Here is a 15,693-nt window from a genome sequence, read left to right on the forward strand (position 1 = left end):
TAACAAATGGAAGAACATACCATGCTCATGGATGGGAAGAATCAACATTGTTAAAATGTCTGTACTTCCCAAAGCAATCTACCTATTCAATGCCATTCCTATCAAAATACCAACATCGTACTTTCAAGATTTGGAAAAAATGATTCTGCGTTTTGTATGGAACGGGAAAAAACCCTATAGCTAAGGCAGTTCTCTGTAACAAAAATAAAGCTGGGGGCATCAGCATAGCAGATTTTAGTCTGTACTACAAAGCCATAGTGCTCAAGACAGCATGGTACTGGCACAAAACCAGAGACATAGACACTTGGAATCAAATTGAAAACCAAGAAATGAAACTAACATCTTACAACCACCTAATCTTTGATAAACCAAACAAGAACATAACTTGGGGGAAAGACTCCCTATTCAATAAATGGTGTTGGGAGAACTGGATGTCTACATGTAAAAGACTGAAACTGGACCCACACCTTTCCCCACCCACAAAAATTGATTCAAGATGGATAAAGGACTTAAATTTAAGGTATGAAACAGTAAAAATCCTCCAAGAAAGCATAGGAAAAACACTGGAAGATATTGGCCTGGGGAAAGACTTCATGAAGAAGACTGCCATGGCAATTGCAACAACAACAAAAATAAACAAATGGGACTTCATTAAACTGAAAAGCTTCTGTACAGCTAAGGAGACAATAACCAAAGCAAAGAGACAGCCTACACAATGGGAAAGGATATTTGCATATTTTCAATCAGACAAAAGCTTGATAACTAGGATCTATAGAGAACTCAAATTAATCCACATGAAAAAAGCCAACAATCCCATATATCAATGGGCAAGAGACATGAATAGAACTTTCTCTAAAGACGACAGACAAATGGCTAACAAACACATGAAAAAATGTTCATCTCTATATATTAGAGAAATGCAAATCAAAACAACCCTGAGATATCATCTAACCCCAGTGAGAATGGCCCACATCACAAAATCTCAAAACTGCAGATGCTGGCGTGGATGTGGAGAGAAGGGATCACTTTTACACTGCTGGTGGGACTGCAAACTAGTACAACCTTTCTGGAAGGAAGTATGGAGAAACCTCAAAGCACTCAAGCTAGACCTCCCATTTGATCCTGCAATCCCATTACTGGGCATCTACCCAGAAGGAAAGAAATCCTTTTATCATAAGGACACTTGTACTAGACTGTTTATTGCAGCTCAATTTACAATGGCCAAAATGTGGAAACAGCCGAAATGCCCACCAACCCAGGAATGGATTAACAAGCTGTGGTATATGTATACCATGGAATACTATTCAGCCATTAAAGAAAATGGATACTTTACATCCTTCGTATTAACCTGGATGGACGTGGAAGACATTATTCTTAGTAAAGCATCACAAGAATGGAGAAGCATGAATCCTATGTACTCAGTTTTGATTTGAGGACAATTAATGACAATTACGGTTATGGGGGGGAACAGAAAGAGGGAAGGAGGGAGGTGGGTGGGGCCTTGGTGTGTGTCACACTTTATGGGGGCAAGACATGATTGCAAGAGGGACTTTACCTAACAATTGCAATCAGTGTAACCTGGCTTATTGTACCCTCAATGAATCCCCAACAATAAAAAAAAAAAAAAAGAAATTTCATGTCTCTGTGTAAACACCCGCTCCTTGTTTAGAGAGAAAGAGCCAGCCTCTGCTCTACCTCTGGAACTTAGAACTGCATCCTTAATCAGTCTGACTCAGCTCCAGACTGGTAGGGGAAAAAATAAAACGTCTCCTCACCATTAATCTCACAGCATACTTGAGGGTTTCTGATAAAAAGAACATTCCTTTCAAATATCTCCCCACCTCCCAGACCATAAGCAGTCAGCTTTGAACTGGTAAAGAAATACCAATTTTTTAATTTTTTCTAAAGAATCAGTTAATAACCAAAATCATGAACTGCTGATAGGGATGTGAGCAAGAAATACCACAAAACAACTGAAGAATGACTCAGAAGGTTACATAATGTTCTTGAATCCCCCAGGGAGTCCAGAGAGCTCTGCAACCTCTGCCCCCCTCATGCCTAGCGTTCCAGCATCAGCCAACAAGTGTCTGGCCTGAGTTCTTGGTGTGTGGCTGTCCCACCCAACAAGAGATAACGGGCCATCCTTCAGGCCAACCACAACCCAGAAAAGAAGGGAACTAACATCTGGTGAGCACCTATTCTGTGTCCTTCACAGACCTGAGAAGTAGCCATGGGCGGAAGCAGAGCATGGAGTCACTGGGACCAAGGCTTGACTCTCCATCTACCAGCAGGGTGATGTCAGGCAAGTTACCTAACTGTTCTGTGCCCCAGTTTGCTTATCTATAAAATGTAAAGGCTCACATCTCACAAAGGTCGTGGTGAAGGCAGCACTACCTAACACTTGTCGATTGCTTTGCACACAGCCTAGAACAGAGTAATAACTATGAGTATTAGCTATTAATAGCCTCACTATCATCATTACTCCGTTATCTCACATTCTCCTCTTAGGCCAAGTCACAAAAAGCTCACAATAGAAAGAGCTCCCAAACTCCCTCAGAGCTACGTCAACTGTTTCCAGGTTAGCCCCGAGAGACACTCAGAGTGTAAGTCACTCCTTTCACCTCCAGGGACCTAGAAGTGTCCCTGACCCCAGGAAGCATCTGAGTAGACACCAGGATTCAATGTCAAAACACAAGACTCTGTAGTTCTTTCTAAATAGGCTTGTGAAAATGGGATTCAATCCCAAATGTAAAGTCACGTCACTCAGTGAAACAAATAGTGCCATTTAAATTGGTGTCAGGAGAAGGGTGGTACTGAAATGGAACACCACCAACTCTTTGCTGGAGTAGCTGGCTCCTTCCTGCTACTTTATTACTGATGGGATAAAAGTTCAGCTTTAAAATGTCTCTTCAACGATGGGTCACTTGAAAACTTCTGCTCTTTTTTAGAACAAAATTGGAATTGGCCTTTTATGGCCATTCAAAAGCAGACAGATAGTATCTGCAATTATTTGCTTCTTTGCATTTATGGAATTGCTGCTCCCCCAAAGTAGGTGGCCTGAAGCAAACTGTGCCAGCTGTTTCCAGAATCATCCATGTTTATACATTTCACTCCCACACACACTCCAAAAAATCCAATAGGAACTAAACAGAAACAGGCATATGCAAAAAAACAGGTCTCTGACGCACACACCCAGCCCCCGGTCATGCCGATTTCTGGCCTCCCTTTTTGCTCCATTACATGGGAGATGATTAGCTCTTGGCTTGTTTGACTTACTGAATACTCTCTGATGCATTGGCACTGTTGTTCCCGCTGCCTCATCCTCATCCTCTTGACACCCTGCCCCCAGGTTCTCAGGGTGTCTCTCTGACTTCTCCATCTGCCTCCTTCATGGATTCATCTGCACCTGCCCTCCTCCTTTATCTGTGGGTGTGTCCTGCAAGGCCCAACTTCATGCCCTCCCTCTCATACTATGACAGAGATATTCACAGGGGACATGACACCACTACCGGGGACACGGAAGCTAAATTATCCACTTTAGTCAGAGAGCAGTCTAACAAGTTAAATCTGACTTTATTTTTTAAGTACAAACTCAAAATTAATCCTGCAATCCCATTAGTATCTACTCAGAAGAAAAAAATATTTTTTTTCATTATATATGTATACCATAGAGTACTATTCAGCCATAAAAGAGATGGAGACTTAACACCTTTTGTATTAACCTGAATGGAATTTTAAATATCACAAGATTGGAAAAACAAGTAAGTATCCAATGTACTCAACGCTAATATGAAACCAGTAGATAAACAACTGTATGCCCACAAAAAAAGAAAAACACAATCAATTCAAGTGGTGGAAAGGGGGAAGAGAGAAAGGGGAAAGGGAAGGAGAAAGGGGGATTGGTGATCTCTCATCTAATGGGCACAATGTAGGAGTGGATGGTTCCTCCTGGGTGAAGGGCTCAACAACAACTTGGACTTCACCTAATAAACACAGACAATGCAACCTAATCATTGTACTCTCATATTAATCTGAAGGAACAAAAGTACGAACTCCTATAAGCTCATACAATTTCAAATGCATTTACAAATACACCTAAAATATTTAGGCATATAAAAAAAGTAAATTAAGGCAAAACTTCTAGAACATAACCTGTTTATAAGAAGGCAAAGAAACAGGTATGTTGGACACAGTCGAGGGGAAATTAACTTGCTATAAACTTCCTGCCCTCTCACTATGTGATACCCTTTGCCATGGTATGACACAGACAAACGTCCCCACCAGATGTTGGTGTCCCTACCTTGGACTTCCCAGCCTCCAGAACCATGAGCTAAACAAACTTCTATTCTCATAAATTACACAATCTGGCGTATTCAGTTATAGCAACAGAAAATGGACTAAGATTACTTTTGTAACCAGTAGAAATAAACTTTTAGGGGAAAGTCTCTGAGAAGAGACAGATTGTATTACTAAAGATGATACAATAACCACTTTTTTAGGTTACTCATTTGTAGCTCCTAAAAAAGTCCCAGACACTGCGACCATGGGACATAGAATACATCTTTCAGGGGCGGTGCCTGTGGCTCAGTGAGTGGGGAGCCGGCCCCATGTGCCGAGGGTGGCAGGTTCAGACCCAGCCCCAGCCAAACTGCAACAGAAAAATAGCCGGCGTTGTGGCGGGCGCCTGTAGTCCCAGCTACTCGGGAGGCTGAGGGAAGAGAATCGCGTAAGCCCAAGAGTTAGAGGTTGCTGTGAGCCATGTGAGGCCACAGCACTCTACCCAAGGGTGGTACAGTGAGACTCTATCTCTACAAAAAAAAAATACATCTTTCAGAAAGAGATGCATTTATTAAACAGACTTTAAATGCTGTGTGATGCCAGTCTAGGAGAAAACATCTATGTATTGATGGCACATGCCAGTCTAGGGGAGAACATCTATGTTTGATGGCTCACTTATCACAACTTACCATTCATAGGAGAACAGCACCTGGCCCACTCCAGAATTTGACAAGTAACAAGTTGGCTTTCTAAAATGTAACAAGAGGTGGAATCCTAAATGGAAACATCACCTTTGGAATTAAAAGAGTCTGGTTACCTTTATCTACCCACTAACTGACTCAGCAGTCTACAACCTCAGGTTTTTGTTTTTGTTTTTTAATTTGTGAAATAATTATAACCTGTAATTCACACAGTACAGATAAAGATTACAGTCAATCTTTATTTTTCATAGATTCTAAATTTTTGAATTTGCCTACTTGCCAAAATATATTTGTAACCCCCCAAATCAACACCCCCTGTGCTTTGTATGGTCATTCACAAAGATGCACAGTGCAGGGAAAATGTTTAACCCCCACCTGCATGTTCCCAACTGAGGTTAAACAAGGCCACCCTCTACCTTCTTATTTTGGCTCTCATGCTGTAAACAAGTCTCCTTTCACCACCTATGTACCACCACATTTTCCTATTTTTGTACTCTTTGTTGGCATTTTGCTGTGTGAAATGGTCCCCTAGCTAGTGCTGAAGTTCCATCCAGTGTTCCTAAGTACAAGAAGGCTGTGATGTACTTCACGGAGAATATACATGTGTCAGATAATCTTCATTCAGGCCTGAGTTATACATCTGCTGGCCGTGAGTTCAATGTTAATAAATTTACAATATATGTTAGGTAAACATAAAAGAAGGTCATGTATTAACCCAATGAAAATGTTGTAACCAGGGGGGCGGAGCAAGATGGCAGCCGAGTAACAGCTTCCTTGCATCTGGGCACCGTGAGTCTGGGGAGATAGGACTCCAGGCATCTCTGGCTGGTGGGATCTGCCTATCATCACCCCTGAGAGGATACAGGGAGTCAGCAAGAGAGTTCTGGACCCCAAGAGGAGGACAAAAACAGTGGAAAACCGGAAAGTGGTCGCGTGTGTTCAATCCGTCTAAACCCGCCCGCAACTTCCACAGGCACAAGAACTTAAAGAGCAAGAGGAACTGAAAGGAAAATTAGGCCAAGGAAACAGATAAAAGAAATCACTCATGAGGAATAATCAGCAGAAAACTCCAGGCAACAAGAAGAACCAGTCCAGAACAACACCGCCAAGGGACCATGAGGGAGCTACTGCAGAGGATTCCACCTATACAGAAATGTTAGGAATGACAGAAAGGGAATTTAGAATACACATGTTGAAAACAATGAAAGAAATGATGGAAACAATGAAGGAAACTGCTAATAAAGTGGAAAATAACCAAAAGGAAATTCAAAAACAGAATCAAATAAGGGATGAACGATATGAAAATATAAAAAGGACATAGCAGAGCTGAAGGAAATGAAACAGTCAATCAGGGAACTTAAAGATGCAATGGAAAGTATCAGCAACAGGTTAGACCATGCAGAAGAAAGAATTTCAGAGGTAGAAGACAAAGTTTTTGAGATAACTCAGATAGTAAAAGAGGCAGAAAAGAAGAGAGAGAAAGCAGAACGTTCACTGTCAGAATTATGGGACTTTATGAAGCGTTCCAACATACGAGTTATAGGAATTCCAGAAGGGGAAGAAGAATGCCCCAGAGAAATGGAAGCCATACTAGAGAATATTATAAAAGAAAATTTCCCAAATATCACCAAAGATTCTGACACACTGCTTTCAGAGGGATATCGGACTCCAGGTCGCCTCAACTCTAACCGAGCTTCTCCAAGACACATTGTGATGAACCTGTCCAAAGTCAAGACAAAAGAAAAGATTCTGCAAGCTGCCAGGAGTAAGCGCCAGTTGACCTACAGGGGCAAATCCATCAGAGTGACCGCACACTTCTCTAATGAAACTTTCCAAGCAAGAAGACAATGGTCATCTACCTTTAATCTACTTAAACAGAACAATTTCCAGCCCAGAATTCTGTACCCTGCTAAGCTAAGCTTCAAAATTGACGGAGGAATCAAATCATTTACGGATATACAAACATTGAGGAAATTCGCCACAACAAGACCAGCTCTACAGGAAATACTTCAACCTGTTCTGCACACTGACCACCACAATGGATCAGCAACAAAGTAAGAACGCAGAAATTAAAGGACAGAACCTAACCTCCACACTGATGCAAGAGATAAAACTAAGCAATGGACTATCACAAAATAAGACGAATAGAATACTACCACACTTATCAATTATCTCAATAAATGTTAATGGCTTGAATTCCCCACTGAAGAGACATAGATTGGTTGACTGGATTAAAAAACACAAGCCATCCATCTGCTGTCTGCAAGAAACACACCTGGCTTCAAAAGACAAATTAAAGCTCTAAGTCAAGGGTTGGAAGACAATTTTTCAGGCAAATGGAATTCAGAAAAAAAGGGGAGTTGCAATCTTATTTTCAGATACATGTGGATTTCAAGCAACTAAAGTCAAAAAAGACAAAGATGGTCCCTTTATATTGGTCAAGGGAAAAATACAACAAGAAGACATCTCAATTCTAAATATCTATGCACCCAATTTAAATGCTCCCAGATTCTTGAAACAGACCTTACTCAGTCTGAGCAATATGATATCTGATAATACCATAATAACAGGGGACCTTAACACTCCTCTTACAGAGCTGGACAGATCCTCTAAACAGAAATTAAACAAGGATACAAGAGATTTAAATGAGAGCCTAGAACAACTGTGCTTGACAGATGCATATAGAACACTCCACCCCAAAGATAAAGAATATACATTCTTCTCATCACCCCATGGAACATTCTCCAAAATTGATCATATCCTGGGACACAAAACAAATATCAACAGAATCAAAAGAATTGAAATTTTACCTTGTATCTTCTCAGACCATAAGGCACTAAAGGTAGAACTCAACTCTAACAAAAATGCTCGACCCCACCCAAAGGCATGGAAATTAAACAATCTTCTGTTGAATAACAGATGGGTGAAGGAAGAAATAAAACAGGAAATCATTAACTTCCTTGAGTACAACAACAATGAAGACACAAGCTACCAAAACCTGTGGGATACTGCAAAAGCAGTTTTGAGAGGAAAATTCATCACTTTAGGTGCCTACATTCGAAAAACAGAAAGAGAGCACATCAACAAACTCACAAGAGATCTTATGGAATTGGAAAAAGAAGAACGATCTAGGCCTAAACTCAGTAGAAGAAAAGAAATATCCAAAATCAAATCAGAGATCAATGAAATTGGAAAAAAAAGAATCATTCAGAAAATTAATGAAACAAGGAGTTGGTTTTTTGAAAAAATAAATAAAATAGATAAACCATTGGCCAGACTAACAAGGAATAGAAAAGCAAAATCTCTAGTAACCTCAATCAGAAATGATAAAGGGGAAATAACAACTGATCGCACAGAGATACAAGAGATCATCTCTGAATACTACCAGAAACTCTATGCCCAGAAATTTGACAATGTGAAAGAAATGGATCAATATTTGGAATCACACCCTCTCCCTAGACTCAGCCAGGAAGAAATAGAGCTCCTGAACAGACCAACTTCAAGCACTGAGATCAAAGAAACAATAAAAAATCTTCCAACCAAAAAATGCCCTGGTCCAGATGGCTTCACTCCAGAATTCTATCAAACCTTCAAGGAAGAGCTTATTCCTGTACAGCAGAAATTATTCCAAAAAATTGAGGAAGAAGGAATCTTCCCCAACACATTCTATGAAGCAAACATCACCCTGATACCAAAACCAGGAAAAGACCCAAACAAAAAGGAGAATTTCAGACCAATCTCACTCATGAACTTAGACGCAAAAATTCTCAACAAAATCCTAGCCAATAGATTACAGCTTATTATCAAAAAAGTCATTCATCATGATCAAGTAGGCTTCATCCCAGGGATGCAAGGCTGGTTTAACATACGCAAGTCTATAAACGTTATCCACCATATTAACAGAGGCAAAAATAAAGATCACATGATCCTCTCAATAGATGCAGAAAAAGCATTTAATAAAATCCAGCATCCTTTTCTAATTAGAACACTGAAGAGTATAGGCATAGGTGGCACATTTCTAAAACTGATTGAAGCTATCTATGACAAACCCACAGCCAATATTTTACTGAATGGAATAAAACTGAAAGCTTTTCCCCTTAGAACTGGAACCAGACAAGGTTGTCCTCTGTCACCTTTACTATTCAACGTAGTGCTGGAAGTTCTAGCCAATACAATTAGGCAAGACAAGGAAATAAAGGGAATCCAAATGGGAGCAGAGGAGGTCAAACTCTCCCTCTTTGCTGACGACATGATCTTATACTTAGAGAACCCCAAAGACTCAACCACAAGACTCCTAGAAGTCATCAAAAAATACAGTAAAGTTTCAGGATATAAAATCAATGTCCACAAGTCAGTAGCCTTTGTGTACACCAATAACAGTCAAGATGAGAAGCTAATTAAGGACACAACTCCCTTCACCACAGTTTCCAAGAAAATGAAATACCTAGGAGTATACCTAACGAAGGAGGTGAAGGACCTCTACAAAGAAAACTATGAAATCCTCAGAAAGGAAACAGCAGAGGATATTAACAAATGGAAGAACATACCATGCTCATGGATGGGAAGAATCAACATTGTTAAAATGTCTGTACTTCCCAAAGCAATCTACCTATTCAATGCCATTCCTATCAAAATACCAACATTGTACTTTCAAGATTTGGAAAAAATGATTCTGCATTTTGTATGGAACCAGAAAAACCCCGTATAGCTAAGGCAGTTCTCTGTAACAAAAATAAAGCTGGGGGCATCAGCATAGCAGATTTTAGTCTGTACTACAAAGCCATAGTGCTCAAGACAGCATGGTACTGGCACAAAAATAGAGACATAGACACTTGGAATCGAATTGAACACCAAGAAATGAAACTAACATCTTACAACCACCTAATCTTTGATAAACCAAACAAGAACATACCTTGGGGGAAAGACTCCCTATTCAATAAATGGTGTTGGGAGAACTGGATGTCTACATGTAAAAGACTGAAACTGGACCCACACCTTTCCCCACTCACAAAAATTGATTCAAGATGGATAAAGGACTTAAATTTAAGGCATGAAACAATAAAAATCCTCAAAGAAAGCATAGGAAAAACACTGGAAGATATTGGCCTGGGGGAAGACTTCATGAAGAAGACTGCCATGGCAATTGCAACAACAACAAAAATAAACAAATGGGACTTCATTAAACTGAAAAGCTTCTGTACAGCTAAGGAGACAATAACCAAAGCAAAGAGACAACCTACACAATGGGAAAGGATATTTGCATATTTTCAATCAGACAAAAGCTTGAGAACTAGGATCTATAGAGAACTCAAATTAATCCACATGAAAAAAGCCAACAATCCCTTATATCAATGGGCAAGAGATATGAATAGAACTTTCTCTGAAGACGACAGACAAATGGCTAACAAACACATGAAAAAATGTTCATCATCTCTATATATTAGAGAAATGCAAATCAAAACAACCCTGAGATATCATCTAACCCCAGGGAGAATGGCCCACATCACAAAATCTCAAAACTGCAGATGCTGGCGTGGATGTGGAGAGAAGGGATCACTTTTACACTGCTGGTGGGACTGCAAACTAGTACAACCTTTCTGGAAGGAAGTATGGAGAAACCTCAAAGCACTCAAGCTAGACCTCCCATTTGATCCTGCAATCCCATTACTGGGCATCTACCCAGAAGGAAAGAAATCCTTTTATCATAAGGACACTTGTACTAGACTGTTTATTGCAGCTCAATTTACAATGGCCAAAATGTGGAAACAGCCGAAATGCCCACCAACCCAGGAATGGATTAACAAGCTGTGGTATAAGTATACCGTGGAATACTATTCAGCCATTAAAAAAAATGGAGACTTTGCATCCTTCTTATTAACCTGGATGGAAGTGGAAGACATTATTCTTAGTAAAGCATCACAAGAATGGAGAAGCATGTATCCTATGTACTCAATTTTGATATGAGGACAATTAATGACAATTATGGTTATGGGGAGAGAAACAGAAAGAGGGAAGGAGGGAGGTGGGTGGGGCCTTGGTGTGTGTCACACTTTATGGGGGCAAGACATGATTGCAAGAGGGACTTTACCTAACAATTGCAATCAGTGTAACCTGGCTTATTGTACCCTCAATGAATCCCCAACAATAAAAAAAGAAAAGAAAATGTTGTGACCAGTGGCTCACAGGAACCTAACCTTGTCTTTCCCCTGGCAGCATTGGTTCAGTGTTCAGTTATCCAGTCTTCACAGCAATTGATAGACCATAACTCCTGTGACTAATGAAAATCAGCTGTACATACAATTTATTCATAATTTCCACAAATAATGTCATGCAACACATAACGATGTGTCAGTCAGCAATGGACTGCATATACAATGTTGGCCCCATAAGATTATTAAAAAGCTGAAAAATGCCTACTGCCTGGTGATGTCATTACCATCATAAATAATGTTGAGGAGCAATGCCTTACTCACGTATTTAGTAGATGCTGATGTAAACAAACGTACTGCACTGTCAATCATATAAAAGGACAGTGGAGCCCATACACTTATGTATTGTACTTAATACTACATAATGATAATAAGTGACTGTTACTAGTTTATGTATTTACTACACTATACTTTTTATGTTATTTTAGAATATATCCCTACTTATAAAAAAAAAAGTGAATTGTACAACAGCCTCAGATAGACCAGTGAGTAGGTATCCAGAAGAAGGCATTATTGTCATATGAGATGACAGCTCCATGTCACTATTGCCCCATGAAAATCTTCCAATGGAACAAGATATGGAGGTGGAAGACAGTGATATTGATGATCCTGACCCAGTGTAGGCTTAGGTTAGTATGTGTTTCTCATCTTAGTTTACAAAAAGTTTTAAAAGTAGGGCGGTGCCTGTGGCTCAAAGGAGTAGGGCACTGGCCCCATATGCTGGAGGTGGGAGGTTCGAACCCAGCCCCAGCCAGAAACAGAAAAAAAATAAATAAATAAAAATAAAAAGTTTTAAAAGTAAAAAAAAAAAAGAATTTAAAAAATTTGGAAAATTGAAAAAAACATATAGAATAAGGACATAACAAAAGAAAATATTTTTGAACAGCTATACAATGTGTATTTTAAACTAGGTGTTTTGTTATAAGAGTCAAAAAGCTTAAAAGTTAAAGTCTGTAAGGTAAATATCTTACAGTGAACTAAGGTTAAATTTATTATTGAAGAAATAAATTTTCTATAAATTTAGTGTAGCATAAGCCCATCTTTAAGTGTTTATAAAGATGACAGCAGTGTACAGGGATGTCCTGGGCCTTCACATTCACTTACCACTCACTCGCAGACTTACCAAGAACAATTTCCAGTCCTACAACCTCCCTTCATGGTGAGCGCTCTGTCCAGAAGTACCATTTATCTTTTATACCATATTTTCACTATAACATTTCTATGTTTAGATACACAAATATGTACAATTCTGTTACTGGAGGGCAGAAACAGATCACTCTCTCAGAGAGCTCTAGGATAATTTGAAGAAAACCAATATTCATCCTATAGGTATCCCTGAAACTGACAAAGTGGCTTCACAAGGCACAGAGTCTCTTCTCCATAAGATTATGAAAGAGAACTTTCCAGACATGCCAAGAGATTCTGAAATTCAGATAGCAGACAGTTTCAGAACTCCAGCACGACTCAACCCAAGTAAGACATCCCCCAGACACATCATAATCAATTTCACTAAAGTTAATATGAAGGAGAAAATTCTGAAAGCTGCCAGACGAAAGAAAACCATTACCTACAAGGGGAAGAATATCAGAAACTGCAGATCTCTCTGCTGAAAACTTTCAAGCTAGAAGAGGATGGTCATCAACTTTTAATCTCCTAAAACAAAATAACTTTCAACCCAGGATCCTGTACCCAGCTAAACTGAGTTTCATTTATGACAGAGAAATTAAATACTTCAACAACATTCACATGTTGAAGAAATTTGCCACAACTAAACCAGCTCTCCAGGACATTCTTAGACCTATCCTCCATAAAGACCAGCATAATTCTCCACCACAAAAGTAAACTCACCCAAAAAATTTTTGATCAAATTCCAACTTCCATAGTCGCAAAAGGATTAAAAATGTCCACCGGTCTCTCGAAAGGCTTATCAATACTCTCAATTAATGTGAATGGTTTAAATTGTCCTCTAAAGAGGCATAGGTTGGCGGACTGGATACAAAAACTCAAGCCAGATATCTGCTGCATCCAAGAATCGCATCTTACATTAAAAGACAGACATAGACTCAAGGTGAAGGGATGGTCATCTATATTCCAGGCAAATGGAAAGCAGAAAAAAGCAAGTGTTGCAATCTTATTCGCAGACGCAATAGGCTTTAAACCAACCAAAATAATTAAGGATAAGGATGGACACTTCATATTTGTTAAAGGTAATACTCAATATGATGAGATCTCAATTATTAATATTTATGCACCCAACCACAACACACCTCAATTTATAAGAGAAACTCTAACAGACATGAGCAACTCGATTTCCTCCACTTCCATAGTAGTTGGAGATTTTAACACCCCTTTAGCAGTCCTGGATAGATCCTCCAAAAAGAAGCTAAGCAAAGAAATTTTAGATTTAAACTCAACCATTCAATATCTGGACTTAACAGACATCTACAGAACATTTCATCCCAAAAAAACTGAATACACATTCTTCTCATCAGCCCACGGAACATACTCCAAAATCAACCACATCCTAGGCCACAAATCTAACCTCAACAAATAAAAAAAATAGAAATTATCTCTTGCATCTTCTCAGACCATCATGGAATAAAAGTTGAACTAAATTACAACAGGAATCTGCATACCCATAAAAAAACATGGAAGCTAAACAACCTTATGCTGAAGGATACAAGGGTTATAGACGAGATTAAGAAGGAAATCACCACATTTTTGGAACAAAACAACAATCAAGACACGAATTACCAGAACTTCTGGGATACTGCAAAGGCAGTCCGAAGAGGGAAATTTATAGCACTGCAAGCCTTCCTCAAGAAAATGGAAAGAGAGGAAGTTAATAACTTAATGGGACATCTCAAGCAACTAGAGAAGGAAGAATATTCCAGCCCCAAACCCAGCAGAAAAAAAGAAGTAACCAAAATCAGAGCAGAACTAAATGAAATTGAAAAAAAAAAATTATACAACAGATTAATAAATCCAAAAGTTGGTTTTTCAAAAAGGTCAATAAAATAGACAAATCTTTGGCCAACCTAACCAGGAAAAAAAACAGTAAAATCTAAAAATAGACCTGCTATTCGATCCTATAATTCCTTTATTACGTATATACCCAGATGACCAAAAATCACAATATAACAAAGACATCTGTACCAGAATGTTTATTGCAGCCCAATTCATAATTGCTGAGTCATGGAAGAAGCCCACGTGCCCATCGACCCACAAATGGACTAGCAAATTGTGGTACATGTATGCCATGGAATATTATGCAGCCTTAAAGAAAGATGGGGACTTTACCTCTTTCATGTTTACATGGATGGAGCTGGAACATATTCTTCTTAGCAAAGTATTTCAAGAATGGAAGAAAAAGTATCCAATGTACTCAGCCCTACTATGAAGCTAGTTTGTAGCTTTCTAGTGAAGGCTATAACCCAACTATAGCACAAGACTATGAGGAAAGGGCCAAGGAAGGGGAAGGGAGGAGGGAGCTTAGGGTGGAGAGAGGGTAATGGGTGGGGCCATGCCTGTGGTGCATCTTGGAATGGGTACAGGCGAAGCCTACTAAATGCAGAATACAAATGTCTACAGGCAATAACTGAGAGAATGCCATGCAGGCTACATTGAACAGTTTTATGAGAATATTTCAGATTGCATATGAGGCCAGCACATTGTACCCCTTGATTGTACTAATGTACACAGCTATGATTTAACAATAAAATAAATAAATAAAATAAATTATTAAAACATCCCTACCAACTACCTCCTATGGTAACTCTGATACTAGCAAACAGCACTCTTTTGTCATAAACTTTATTTTCATTTTTTGGAAAATTATTATACTGTCCTGATGTTTTAAAGGTTATTACTTTATTGTTTAAATAAATATACAAATACATAAAAAATAAAATAAAAAATTCAGCCTCTAGTTTAGTTAAGAGTATTGTATCTATGTTCATGTTTTGTTTTGCTAATTGTATTTTGGTTATGTTCAGTGTTAACATTAAGAAAAGCTGGGTGAAACCTCTTTAATAACTCTCAGTATTATATTTGCAACTCTTTAAGTCTGAATTTAAATACAATTAAAAAGTTTTGAGGAATACAGAGAAGAAGGAGAGAAAAGAGTAAGGGAGGGAAGAGAGGTTAGCTTGTCCTAAACTCAAAGCGTAAGTATTCAAGCCGTGTTAGGGGGAAGGAGTGGACAAACAGCTACTTTAGATAGTTGGGCAAATCCTTGCAGCCCATAGCAACCCATCATCTCCTAAAGAATGGACATGAAGTAGTTCTTTCAGCAGTATGACATGGGCTGGCAACTGTCTCCAGAGACTTTAAATTCCTGCCTCCAGGATGATTTCTCAAAGCACCCTGTCTTTTTCTTTTTTCCAGATTAACACGAGGGTACAAATGATTAGGTTACAATATTTGCATTTGTTAGGTAAGATCCCTATTGTAGTTGTGACCCTCAGCCAGGAGGCTCGCCATATACACTTACATTGTGCCCATTA

Source organism: Nycticebus coucang, chromosome 1 (genome assembly GCF_027406575.1).
Source record: "Nycticebus coucang isolate mNycCou1 chromosome 1, mNycCou1.pri, whole genome shotgun sequence".
Taxonomy (NCBI): domain Eukaryota; kingdom Metazoa; phylum Chordata; class Mammalia; order Primates; family Lorisidae; genus Nycticebus; species Nycticebus coucang.